The sequence below is a fragment of the Sorex fumeus genome, unplaced genomic scaffold, assembly GCF_029834395.1.
Source record: "Sorex fumeus unplaced genomic scaffold, SorFum_2.1 ptg000006l, whole genome shotgun sequence".
Lineage (NCBI taxonomy): Eukaryota > Metazoa > Chordata > Mammalia > Eulipotyphla > Soricidae > Sorex > Sorex fumeus.
In genome coordinates this window covers 10,633,059-10,646,568 of record NW_026606063.1, presented here as the reverse complement: position 1 = coordinate 10,646,568, position 13,510 = coordinate 10,633,059, and the positions used below count along the sequence as shown (strand labels likewise).

Genomic DNA, 13,510 nt, shown 5'->3' with positions numbered 1-13,510 from the left:
AGGAGCTCCTCCTGCCCCTGCACTCAGGAATCATTCCTAGCTATGCTCTGGGGACCATATGGGATGCCAGGGATCCCAGGGTGGTCGCATGCAAGGCAAACGCCCTCCCCACTGTGCTGTTGCTCTGGCCCAACGGTCTGCTTTTTGTGTGTGTGTGTGTGTGTGTGTGTGTCACACCCGGCGATGCTCAGGGGTTGCTCCTGGCTCTGCACTCAGGAATCACTCCCGGCCGCCGCTCGGGGGACCACATGGGATGCTGGGAATCGAACCCCGGTTGGCCGCGTGCAAGGCAAACGCCCCACCCACTGTGCTATTGCTCCACCCCCACCCCCCACCCCCCCCGTCTGCTTTTTAAAGCTTGTCTGACCCTGGGACCGGAGCATAGCACAGCGGGTAGGGCGTTTACCTTGCACGCAACCAATCTGGGTTTGATTCCTCCAGCCCTCTCAGAGAGCCTAGCAAGCTACCAAGAGTATCTCGCCCGCATGGCAAAGCCTGGCAAGCTACCTGTGACGTATTCGATATGCCAAAAACAGTAACAACAAGTCTCACAATGGAGACGTTACTGGTGCCCGCTCAAGCAAACTGATGAACAAAGGGAAGACAGTGACAGTGTCTGACCCTGAGTATAGGAAAATGGCCAAAGAGAGGCCCAGTCATGAGCCCAGGGCAGAAGTGTCTGAATAGGTTTGGCATGAGATGTTGATGTGACTTCCTTGACAGAGGCAACACCCCACCCAGCCGAGGGTCCCTCTGAGGTAGACAAACCATCAGGGGTTTGATGGACTAGGGCAGGTGCGGGGAGCACGTGTGGGGAGCACCCAGCCAGCAGGCCCCAGAGTGTCGCAGAATCCCACAGCCCGGCCCTAGTCCATGATGGGGCTGACCCAGATGCTTCTCACCGTCTGCCGGGGCCCACGAATGAGGTTATAAATATCCCAAGGGCCCCGGGCAGAGACATGACTCCCCAACCTGGGGCGGTGGGGTAGAGACCAGCACTGAACAGTGTCCAGCCCTCTGACTAAAACTGGACCTCCAATGGGCTGGAGAGATAGCACAGCGGGTAGGGCATTTGCCTTGCACACGGCCGACCCGGGTTCAATTCCCAGCATCCCATATGGTCCCCTGAGCACTGCCAGGAGTGACTCCTGAGTGCAGAGCCAGGAGTAACCCCTGTGCATCGCAAGGTGCGACCCAAAAAGCAAATAAAAAAAGACTGGACTTCCCATGCTGCTGACCAGGTTCCAGACAACTTGTCAGGGTGACATCCACTTCCTGAGCAAGCTGGGAGGAGAGGACAGGGCCTGGGAGCCCCTGGCTGACCAACATTCAGGGTCTCACCTCTGTGGGAACCTGGCTGCAGCCGGGCCAAGGGGCTGCCCGAGGGGCTCGGAAAGGGATGAAGCTTGCGAGCAGGCCAGCTGCTGAGAAATGCCTCGTTTCTCTGTGCTTGCACTGACCCCACAGACATGGAGGGTCTGGATGCAGGAAAGGCGAGGAAAAGCCCGTGATCTCTGCGGGCCAGTGTGTGAAATCCACGACTGTGGGGGTCTCGGAGCTCAGGGCTTTAGTGGCCATGGCCCGTGTGGAGGACAGGGGCTGGGCCACTCAGGGGACGCAACTGGAACTGGGGCCTCCTCTCCATCCAAGGGCCTTCCCAGTTCCCTCATGGTGGACTAGAATAATCTCCACGCTTCCACTCCTGGAACTATGAAGATAGTACACAACCCAGTGAAAGGAACTTCGAATTGGATAAAATTAGAACGTAGCTTTTCCAACAGGCAGAGTTGGCACGAAAGTGCCACATTTCACTGCATAATTGTCACTCTCTGTATATATATATTTTTTTTTCAGTCCAAATTTAGGATATAGTTTTTCATCTCCTTACAGTCGCATACTGTAATTCTAACCTCGGCTTGTTTGTTTTGGGGCCACACCCGATGATGCTCAGGGGTTGTTTCTGGCTCCAGGATCCTCAGAAGTGCTTGGGGGAACCATATGCCCTGCTATGGTTTTGAACCCGGGTTGGCCTCAGGCAAGGCAAGCGCCTTAGCCCACATCCTGTCTCTCTGGCCCAATGTCCCACGCTTAAAGGGCAATACGGCAGCAGCGATCTCACAGGTAGCATATGGAAGGGCATTTGTCTTCTTGTGTGATGCCAGCTGTGGATTGGCAAAGCAGGCGCCTCATCGGACCTACAAACAGTCCTTTAGAGGCCACTTGCAGTTTCTGCAATGACTGGGTAATGAGCGGTGATTCCCCAATTAATGTCCCCGGGAAATATGAGGCACCTGTCCTTGGAACTTCATGACCCTAGGTAATTAAGAATAAGGACCTTTAAGGGCCAGAGAGATAGTACAGAGGGTCGGGCCTTTGACTTGCACGCAGCTAACTCAAGTTCAGTCCCTGGCATCCCATGCGGACCCCAAGCCCCCTGGAGTGACCCCTGAGTACAGAACCAGAGCAAATCCTGAGACTCCGGCCCCAAATAAAAACAACAACAAAAGAAAGAATAAGAGCATTAAAATTGACTGAAAGTCAATTTTTTTTTTTTTTTTTTTGCTTTTTGGGTCACACCCAGCGATGCTCAGGGGTTATTCCTGGCTCTGCATTCAGGAATTACTCCTGGTGGTGCTTGGGGGATCATATGGGATGCCAGGGATTGAACCCAGGTCAGCCATGTGCAAGGCAAACGCCCTACCCGCTGTGCTATCACTCCGGCCCCCCAAAAGTCAATTTGAAGGAGAGACAGATATAATGTGGGTAAATCAGGAAAAGAAAGAGGGGCCAGAAAGATAATCCAGGGGGCTGGAGCACATGATGTGTTTGTGAGATACGCAGGTGTGATTGCCTCAGCACCACACGGTCCCTGAGTGTCCAGCAGCCCCAGAGCACTGGTGGGGGGTGGTCCATAAACAAAATAACAGCAACAACAAAAAAGAAAATGAGGGGCTGGAGCGGGAGTACAGAGGGTAGGGCGTTTGCCTTGCACGTGGCCAACCTGGGTTCGACCCCCAGCATCCTATATGATTCCCCGAGCAGCATCAGGAGTAATTCCTGAGTGTATGAGCCAGGAGTAACCGCTGTGTGTCGCTGGGTGTGACCCCAAAAAGTCAAAAAATAAAATAAAATGAAAAGAAAATGATTTGAAACCTGGTGAATGAGTTGGAGATGGGGCTCAGTCCCTCACTGCCTCTCGTGTGAGGCCCTCTTTCCGTCCCTGATACCCTGCCCCCTCGCCCCCTGAATTCACAGATTATATAAGAATGGAAGAACTGGAAATTATCCAGAATACAGTTCAGAACTCAAAGACAGGAAATATAAAAGCAAAGTTATGCAGTATGGAAGATGGATGAGATGATAGAATCAGATAGAAGCAACATTTGAGGACATCAAGCTGAGATTTTTCAAGTATTTTTACACAAACACTAATGTTGCAAAATCCTTGAGAGCCCAGAGACAAATCCTCAGATATAAGAATGGTTAATCAATGACAAAGGAATTTGCTACATAAAGTGGAGGAAGGAAAGCTTAATAAGTAGTTCTGAGAAAACTGGATAGCCACAGGCATAAAAAAAATTAATAAATTGGGCTGGAGCGATAGCACAGCGGGTGGGGCGTTTGCCTTGCACGCAGTTGACCTGGGTTCGATTCCCAGCATCCCATATCGTCCCCTGAGCACCTCCAGGAGTAATTCCTGAGTGCATGAACCAGGAGTAATTCCTGTGCATCGCCGGGTGTGACCTAAAAAGCAAAATAATAACAATAATAATAATAATAATAATAAAGAGACAAAAGAAACTGGACCCCATCCTACATCATACACAAAAGTAAACTCAAGTGGATTCACTATCTCAAGATTAGACGAGAATTCATTAAACCAAGAAAAACATAGTTGAACTCTGCAGGATATGAACTTCAAAGGTGTCTTAATGATTCAACTCCAGGACTGGAGTAATAGTACAGCAGGTAGGGTGTTTTTCTTGCATGTATTTGGCCCGTGACCCACTCCCCGGTACCCCATATGGTCCCCTGAGCACCTCTAAGAGTGATCCTGAGTGTACAGCCAGGAGTAAGTCCTGAGCTCTGCTGGGTGTGGCCCCCAAACTAACCAAAACAGAAGAATGGCGGTTGGAGAGAAAGTACAGTAGGGCACTTGACTTGCAAGGTTCTGAACCAGGTTTGATCCCCGGCATCCCATTAGGTTCCCTGAGTACTTCTAGGCGTAATTCCTGGGTGCAGAGCAGAAGTAATCCCTGAGCATCTCTGGGTGTGCCCCTCACCCCAAAATAAAAAAATAATAACTGGAAAAGGGACGTGAGAGATAGTTCAGTAGGGGGAGCAGTTGCAAAGGATGCAGGAGGCCTGGGGACTGAAGGGGTCCCTGAGTTCAGAGACAGAATCTGAGCAGCTCCTGGGGGCTGGAGCAATAGCACAGAGGGTAGGGCGTTTGCCTTGCGACCTAGGTTTGATTCCCAGAATCCCATATGGTCCCCTGAGCACCACCAGGAATAATTCCTGAGTGCATGAACCAGGAGTAACTCCTGTGCATTGCCGGGTGTGACCCAAAAAAGAAAAAAAAATATGAGCAGCTCCTAAGCACCATTGGATGGGTAAAATCCAAAACAAAGGGTCAGAGAGATAGCGTAGGGCAAAGCACTGGCCTTGCACACAGCCAAGTGATCCCTGGCACCACATATGGACCCCCTGAAATCCACCAGGAATGGGCCCTGAGCACAGAGCCAGGAGTACCACTGGGTATATCCCCCAAAGTGGAAAAAATGCATGTGACACCTAGGGTCATAGCAGCACTGAGAACTAGTCAAAATATGGAAACCACCCAACTGCCCAATGACTGGTGAATGAATAAAGAAGTTATGGCATGCATGCACGTGCGTGTGTGTGTGTGTGCGCACACACACACACACACACACACACACACACAGAAACATCACTATGCATTATGCAGCTAAAATCATGTAGTTTGCTGTAACGTGGATGGAACTGGAGGGCATCAGGTTAAGCGAAACAAGTCAAAGAATACCAGCTGACTCTAATCCAGAGAGAAACAAGACAGTGGGGTCAGAGCAATAGTGCAGCAGGTAGGATGTTTGCCTTGCATGAGCTAAAACCGAGTTCGATCCCCGACACCCCATGCGATCCCTGAGTGCACAAGAGTAAGACCCAGGCATTGCAAGGTGTGTGTGGCCCAAAAACAAAAAGAAAAATAGAAAGAAAAAAACCAAGAGTGAAGAACATAGGTAGTGTCCGGTAATAAAAAGCCTTTGGACTTTGGACTACGGAACCAAAGGAGGAGGATTGTGGAGGGGAGAGAGAGGCCAACTAGCAGTGACAGAAGGACAGTGGCGGATCTTTGCTACTCTGGTGCTTTGAGGATGGTGAACGTTTGGTTGCTTTGCACATCAAAGCCATAAACAGTAGCACTCAGGCTGGACAGATGACTCAAAGGGCTGCAGGAGATGTTCTCTAAGTGGAGGCCTGGGTGATGCTGGGCACTGCCACAGCAACCCCCAGGATCTCACCCAGAAGTAGATCCCCAGCATCACCAGGTGTGACCCCAAACCAACAAACCAAACAAACAACAACAATAACAAAATGGTAGCAACATCATAGCCATAGTACCTAATGACTATAAGTAAGAACATAAAGAAATGACAAAATCCTGATCACGATCATCCTGTTGTCCGTTGATTGCCTCGAGCAGGCACCAGTAACGTCTCCTTCATCCTAGCCCTGAGATTCTAAAAAGTGCCACTTTCAGGGATCTTTCAGGGTTGGGAGAATTTGACCCATCATTGTTACTGGTATTTGGCATATTGGGTACGCCACGGGGAGTTTGCTAGACCCTGCCGTGTGGGCAGAAATCCTGAGAGTGCAATAATCCCAGGCAAGTCAAATAACTAGAAAAGCACACTTAAAAGGCCAGAGAGCTAATACAGGGGTGACGACACTTGCCTAGTATGTGGCTGACCTGAGTTCCGTCATCAGCACTGCATATGGTCCCCTGATCAATGCCAGGAGCGATCCCTGGGAATAGAGTAAGGCCTGAGCACCTGTGGGCCTGGCCCCTAAACTACTAGTTTAATCGACAGGAAGAAAGCTTTACTCACAGTCGACTCAATAAGCTTTACGGGGAAAAGTATTAGATAAAAGTGCCAGTAAAAATGCACAAAAGTTCTCTCCCCTAGGAAGATTTATTTCTGAATTTAAATATACCTAGTAACATAGCTTTAAAACATCCAAAACGCTTCCATTCTAGAGGAACCTGTTCTTTCTTTTGTTTTGTTTTTGGGCAACACCTGGTTATGCTCAGGGTTTACTCCTGCACTCAGGAATCACTCCTGGTGGTTCTCAGGGGACCATGTGGGAAGCCAGGGCTTGAACCTAAGTTGGCCAAGTGCAAAGAAAGCATCTTATCCACTATACTATCCTCTGACTCCTTCCCTCCCTCCCTCTTTCCTTCCCTCCCTCCTTCCTTCCCTCTCTTCCTTTCTTTCTTCTTTCCTTCTTCCCTCCCTCCCTCTCTCCCTCCCTCCCTCCCTCTCTTCCTTCCTTCCTTCCTTCCTTCCTTCCTTCCTTCCTTCCTTCTCTCCTTCCTTCCTTTCCTCCCTCCTTTCTTCTTTGCTTCCTGCCTCCTTCCTCCTTCCTTCCCTCCCTCCATCCTTTTTTCTTTCTCCTTTCTCCCTCCCTCCTTCCTTCCCCTTTTCTCCTTTCTTTCCTTCTCACTTTCCTTCCTTTTCTTTCTTTCTCTCCTTCCTCCCTCCTTCCTTTCATTCTTTATTTCTTCCTTTCTTTTTTTCCTGGTGTTGCTTGGAAAACCACACATGGGGCCAGTGATCAAAGCCCAGTCGGCCCTATGCAAGGCAAGCACCTTGCTTGCTGTACAACTTCTCTGGCCTCTGTGTTTTTCTTTTTTCTTTCTTTTTTTTTTTTTAGTACCTAATGACAACTTTTATTTTATTTATTTAATTTTGCTTTTTGGGTCACACCCAGTGATGCTCAGGGGCTACTCCTGGCTCTGCACTCAGGAATCACTCCTTGTGGTGCTTGGGAGACCATATGGGATGCTGGGAATCGAACCCGAGTTACCCACTATGCTATCACTCCAGTCCCTTCTGTGTTTTTCTTTTTTTCTTTTTTTTTTTTTTTTTTGCTTTTTGGGTCACACCTGGCGATGCTCAGGGGTTACTCCTGGCTCATGCACTCAGGAATTGCCCCTGGCGGTGCTCAGGGGACCATATGGGGTGCTGGGAATTGAACCTGTGTCGGTCATGTTGGCTGCGTGCAAGGCAAACGCCCTACCCGCTGTGCTATTGCTCCAGCCCCTGTGTTTTTCTTAAACACATTTCTCTCCCTCTTTCTCTTTCCTCACATTCCTCTCTTTCTCTTTTTGTTTTTGGGCCTCACCCAGCAGTGCTCAGGGTTTACTCCTGGCTCTGTGCTCAGGGATCACTCCTCAGGCCTGGGGATCAAACATGGGTCAGTCGCACACACTACAAGTGCCCTACCCACTGTACTCTCACTCCAGCCCCATCGTCTCACATTTCTCTAAGTAAATAAATGTGCTTTGTTTTGTTGTACTTCGCTAAGAAAAAGAAAAGTCTAAAATAAAAACTGGCACCACACTACACACCTATTTAGGGTGGCAAAAATCCAAACCACTGACAACCAGCAAAGCTCGTGAATTGTGGAGCAGCAGAGTGTCGCATAGGTAACTGACGGGTGCAAAACAGCAGCCACTTTATTATTATTTTTTTCTTTTTGGGTCACACCCGGCAATGCTCAGGGGTTCCTCCTGGCTTTGCACTCAGGAATCACTCCTGGCGGTGCTCGGGGGACCATATGGGATGCTGGGAATTGAACCCGGGTCGGCCGCGTGCAAGGCAAATGCCCTACCCGCTGTGCTATTGCTTCAGCCCCAAAACAGCAGCCACTTTAGAGACACTTAGATACCTCATAAAACTAAGCATATTTGGGGGGACGGAGGGGCATTTAGGCCAAACTCAGCAGTACTCAGGGGCTGCTCCTGGCTCTGTGCTCAGGCAGTGTGTGGGGGACCATATGTGGTGCCAGGGATCAACGGGGGTTGGTGACATGAAGACAAGTGCCCAGTGGACTGGAGGGTATGCAACTGGGGGGCAGAGCTATTGGGCTCTGGGTGAGAGATAACACTGCTGCTAGAGTGTTTGCCTTGCACACTGCCAGCCTGGATTGTATTCCCAGCATCCCATATGGTCCCCTGAACATCGCCCAGAATGATGCCTGAGCACAGAGCCAGGAGTAAGCCCTGACCACTGCTGGATGTAGCTCCCAAACAATGAAGAGTTAATTAAAGAGGCCAGACAGAGAATTCCAGAAATCATGATCCCTTGAACTGGATGCCAGAGAGAACCTCTGTGAAGCATTGGCAGGTGTCAAAGGCCTTTGGTGACAATGGCATGTATGAATATAAACTCCTAGAATAAGGATTCTACAATTCAGAGATGAGACGCCATTTGTCCTTTATTTCAGGTTGAGAAAGAGCTTCCCTGGCAACCAGCCAACAGTGGGGAGATGGTGTCTCCTGTCCTTAAAGCAGCCATCCTGTCTTCAATGTCACAGAAGCGGCTTCTGCACGGTCTATGGGGGGGTTGCTGACCAGTGGGCGCCAGAGTGAAGGGCTTGTGTGAGGGAGAACGTCCTGTCCAGACATGAGATACAGAGCAAAGCAGAGCTTGAGGGATAGCACAGCGGGGAGGGCGTTTGCCTTGCATGCGTCCGACCTGGGTTCAATTCCCAGCAACCCATATGGTCTCCCGAGCACCACCAGTAGTAATTCCTGAGTGCATGAGCCAGGAGTAACACCTGTCCAATGCTGGGTGTGACCCAAAAAGCAAAACAAACAAACAAACAAACAAAAAACCCAAAAGCATATGGTACCAAGCACTAGGCCAAGTGGCTGGGTTTAGTGGCATATCTTTAATATTGATTAATCCCGTATAACATGCAAGCAGTCTCTTAGAAGTAAGATGATATAAGGTAGCATTCCTTTGTTTTGGTGGGGGAGGTCACATCCAGTGTGCTCGAGGCTTACTCCTGGCTCTGTGCTCAGGGATTAGGGATCACTGTTGATGGGGCCCAGAGGACCCTTTTTGGTCAGCTGCATTCAAGGCAGCGCCCTACCCACTGTACTATCTTTCTTGCCCTGGAAAGATTAATTCTTTGTCCTGTCTGAAGCTTGCAAGTGTACTAATAGGGAAGGAGATAAATTTGAAAAGAATGACTCAGAGGAAAACAGACACACAGAATTTCTCAGGAACAGGTGGTGATTGTGCCGAGTTTAGGCGTGCGGGTCCCTAAACCTGATTGCTGGGGTAGAAGCCCAGGCTAGGCAGCTCACTGACTGTGTTCCGGAAGCAAACTGTCACCCAAAACATGTCTCACAGCTGGAGAAAGGATCACATGAGACAAAGATAGAATGCATACGACCTGATAATACCGCAAGGTCTTTGTCCTTCTTGAAATTTTCCTGGGCTGCTCCGCATGGCCCCCCATGCCCTCACCATCCCGCCTTCTTACCTGAACACCCTCACGTGGCTTTCTCCGCTGTCTGCTTACTCCCAGGCATGAAGGCCCTGCGCCCTTTCCTATGACACGTCACCATCCCAACCGTGCGTACACACATCTGCCCTGACAGGGTTCCACAACAGCAGGGCCTCTGCGGTTGTGGAGTCTGTGGAGGAAGGTCTTCACCCCTGCACACACACGCCGTAGTCACACGAACCCCTCGCCCCAGTTCCTCAGCGCGAGTGCTACCCACACATGCACATGCACACACATGCACATGTGTACGCTCGCGCGCGCACACACACACACACACACACACACACTCCTGCCACTAACAGTCTAACAGCGGGGGCCCAGCGAGCTGTGGAAAACCTCTGAGTCCTGGAATCTGCACGTGCGGAGCGGAGAGACCCGGGCAGGAGGAGTGGGGAAGGTCAGCTGCGCTGCCCCTGAGTTTCAGTCTAGGAGGAGGTGAGAGCCCCTTTTAAGACCACCTCTTGCCACTTCCCACCTTCTCTTGGCTGCAAACAAACATTTCTTCCAGAACCGCATCCCTGTCCAGGCATTTGGCCCCGGGAGGGCTGGCCTTTCCAGCCACCCCGGGTAGCATCTGTTCTATTTCGGGCTGAATGGAACAACTTGCAAGTTATTTCAACTCAATAGTCTCCCTCAGTTTCCCCTCCGGTGCCCCCCTCTGCACGCCAGCCTCCCAGCAGCCCCTCCCTCACACACACCCGGGGAGGAGGCAGCACTGCCCCCAGCCCACCCCAAGCTGATTTCTGCCCTGCCACTTCCAGCGGGTGACAGCCTCGGCCTGTCCCCAAGCCTCCAGCCAGTCCCCAACCCGCACGGAAGGCGACACTCGAGGAAAAAGCCTTGGGGAACAGCGAAACGTCACCACCCCGGCCAGGGGGTCCCACCCGCCTTCCAGCTCCTGCCCGCGCGCGGTTCTCTGGGGCGAGGCCGCCGCCCCAGCCGCATCCGAGCGGGCGGGCGGACGCGTTGGCAGCCTCCGGGTTCCGCAGTCCGGGGGGCGCCTCTGCCCAGCCACCCCGGGAGCCCAGCGGCGCAGGTGCGGGCGCCGGGGCTCCCCGACTCACCTGGCTCGCGGTCCGGGGTGCGGGTGGTGGCTCGAGGCTGCGCGCGGGCGCCCTCCCACGGGATGCTCCACGTGGCCGCTCCACGTCGCCCTCCCGCTGCCGCCGCCGCCCTGGCCCGGCCGGGCAGAGTCCGGAGCGCCGGCGTCGCGGGCAGGGCCGCCTCCCAGCCCGGCCCGGCCCCCAGCCGCTGCCGGCTCCCTCCCAGATTCCCCGGGCGATGGGGTGAATGCGGGTGCGCGGGTGCGCATGTGTGTGTGTGTGTGTGTGTGTGTGTGTGTGTGTGTGCGCGCGTGTGTGCGCGCGCGCGTGCGTGTGCTTGTGTGTGTGAGATGAGCATATTTAAATCGGGGGAGGGGTGCCCCCTGGTCCCAGCCCTTGCCCATCACTGCCTGCGGGACCCAGCTAAGTGTGGCAAGTCTGAACACAGTATGTCGTGTCTGTGTACGTGTGTGAGAGATGAGCATATTTAAATGGGGGGGGGGGTACTCCTTAATGCCTGCCCTCTCCCCATCACTGCCTGCTGGATGCTGCTAAGTGTGGCAAGTCTGAACACAGTATTCACTTGTGTGCGTGTGCGCGCGCGCACGTGTGCGTGTGTGCATGTGTGTGTGTGAGGGAGAGATGAGCATATTTAAATGGACGGGGGGTGCCCCTTGGTCCCTGCCCTCTCCCCATCACTGCCTGTGGGGACCCAGCTACGTGTGGCAAGTCTGAACACAGTACATCACGTGTGTGTGTGTGTGTGTGTGTATGTGTCTTTGTGACTTTGGCTGTGTGGGGGAGGGACCTTGGAGATGGTGGACAGATTTTGTAGGACTCATATCCTGGATGACCCAATGGTCAGTGTGTGACTGGCTGTCTATATGCTGGGGTGAGCTCACCCTGGGGTACTGTGGGCACTCATTTGACAGCTGTGACTATTGGCTTTTATTATTATTATTTTAATTTGGTTTTAGGGCCACACTTGAGTTACTCCTGGCTCTGCGTTCAGAGATTACTTCTGTTGGTCTTTGGGGAACGATATGGGATGCCGGGGGTTTGAACTGGGGTCAGTTGCATGGAAGGCAAACACCCCACTGGCTCTCCTAGCGCTCCGGCCCCTGTGACTGCTGACTTTTGGCACACTAAGGGGTCCCTTAGCAAAGTACAGTGGGCAGGGCTTTTGCCTTGCACTTAGCCTACCCAGGCTTGATCCCCACGCATCCCACGTGGTCCCCTGAGCCTGCCAGGAGTGATCCTGGAGTGCAGAGCCAGGAGTAAACCCAGAGTACCTCCAGGTGTGGCTCCCCTCAAAAAAAGTAGGGATAGCTTGCAGCGTGACAGTGACTGTGAAGTGTCACTAAGAAGTGGCCAGGGGAGACGCCCCAGAGGGTGGGATTCTGGGAGAAGGATCCCCGTAAGGATCATCAGGCTGCAGAGGATTGTAGGGTGTGGCTGTACCTTTGTGATCTAAATGGACGGTCACCTACTTCTGTCACACTGGCCAAGACACACACTCACATACACACACACACAACACGCATATGCATGGTGCTCAGGACAACTTTGTTCACTGTTCCAGGGACTTCGGTCTTTGAATGTATGTATGACTTCTGTCACCAGAATCTTCTTCCTGTCAGCATCCATCACAAACAAACCCGCCTTCATCAGGGTCCTCTCCGTGGGTGTCTTCCTGGGTCTCCATGGAAACGGGGCAACATTCTGCTCTCCCTGGTCATTGGTCTCAGTGTTTTCATGGATCTTTGCGATCAGGCCTCACTCACCATCTGCTCGTGTGTGTATCTGTTCATGCAGTTCCCACCACTATCTGTTGCAGGGTGAACTGTCACCGCCTGGGTCTTCATTTACAAAAGTGACTCCGAGACTTATGGAGAGAGGTCCCTGCTCTTGAAAAGAAAGTTGAAGTGACGGTTTCCTGGGAATAGAGAGGTAGTTCAGGTGCTTGCATTGCATGTAGCCAACCTCATTTTGATCCCCCAAGCATAAGTTCCCTGAGCACAGCCAGGAGTGAGCCCTGAGCACAGAGTCAGGAGTCAGCACTTAGCACCTCCAGGAGTGGTACCCAAACCAGAAGGACCAATGACTGATGAGTCAGAGATAAGAGGTGAGTCTCTACACCAGGTTCAGGTCCCATTGTCAAAGTGACATCCTGGAACAAGGAAGGAAGGAGAGGCAGTGTTTAAGGAATGGATGTTTTGGTGTTTCCTGTTTTTGTTTGTTTGTTTTGAGGTGGGGCATACCCAGCAGTACTCAGGACTTACTCCTGCTCTGTCCTCAGGGACCACTTCTGACAGAACTCAGGGGACCATGTGGGGTGCTGGGTCTGGAGCCTGAGTAAGATAGAGGCAAGGCAAACACCCTACCCACTGCACTATCTCTCCGGCCCCAAGAAATAGCCGCTTTGAATAATTTAGGTGAGTTTTCTTGAGGGCTGGGAGCTATGCCTAGTGGACGAATAGCTGACCTTGGGTTGTTTCAGGACAGGGATGCTGGTTTGGTGCGTGAGCGTTTGAGAAAGTGGACAACAAAGGCTCCGCACCATGGGGGAGTCAGAAACAACTTTGGGCGTTGCTTTGGCATTGTGATTAGTGGATGCCAAGTGCCAAATACACAATCTAAGCAAGCCTGTTAGAACATTTACCCCAACTTCCCTGAAGGAGTCTGAATGCGTCGTCTTCTTCCTCAAGCCTTCGGTGTCTCGAGGACCATTATACCAGGCATCTCAGAATCTATGCAGAAACTCGGGGGTTGGCCACCCCTTCCTTCCCCACTGCCAAGTCATATCACCACCCCCCCACCCCATGCTTGAAGATGCCCACTCCTCTCCCCAGCTTCCCTTGCTC

At 52.0% G+C, this 13,510-nt stretch overlaps 1 protein-coding gene across 1 annotated transcript in view; it reads right to left on the bottom strand.

The window, feature by feature from the left end:
• Positions 1 to 13,510, bottom strand: part of PREB (prolactin regulatory element binding) — a 247,032-nt gene that overhangs the window by 223,770 nt on the left and 9,752 nt on the right. The gene's annotated exons all lie outside the window — the stretch shown is intronic.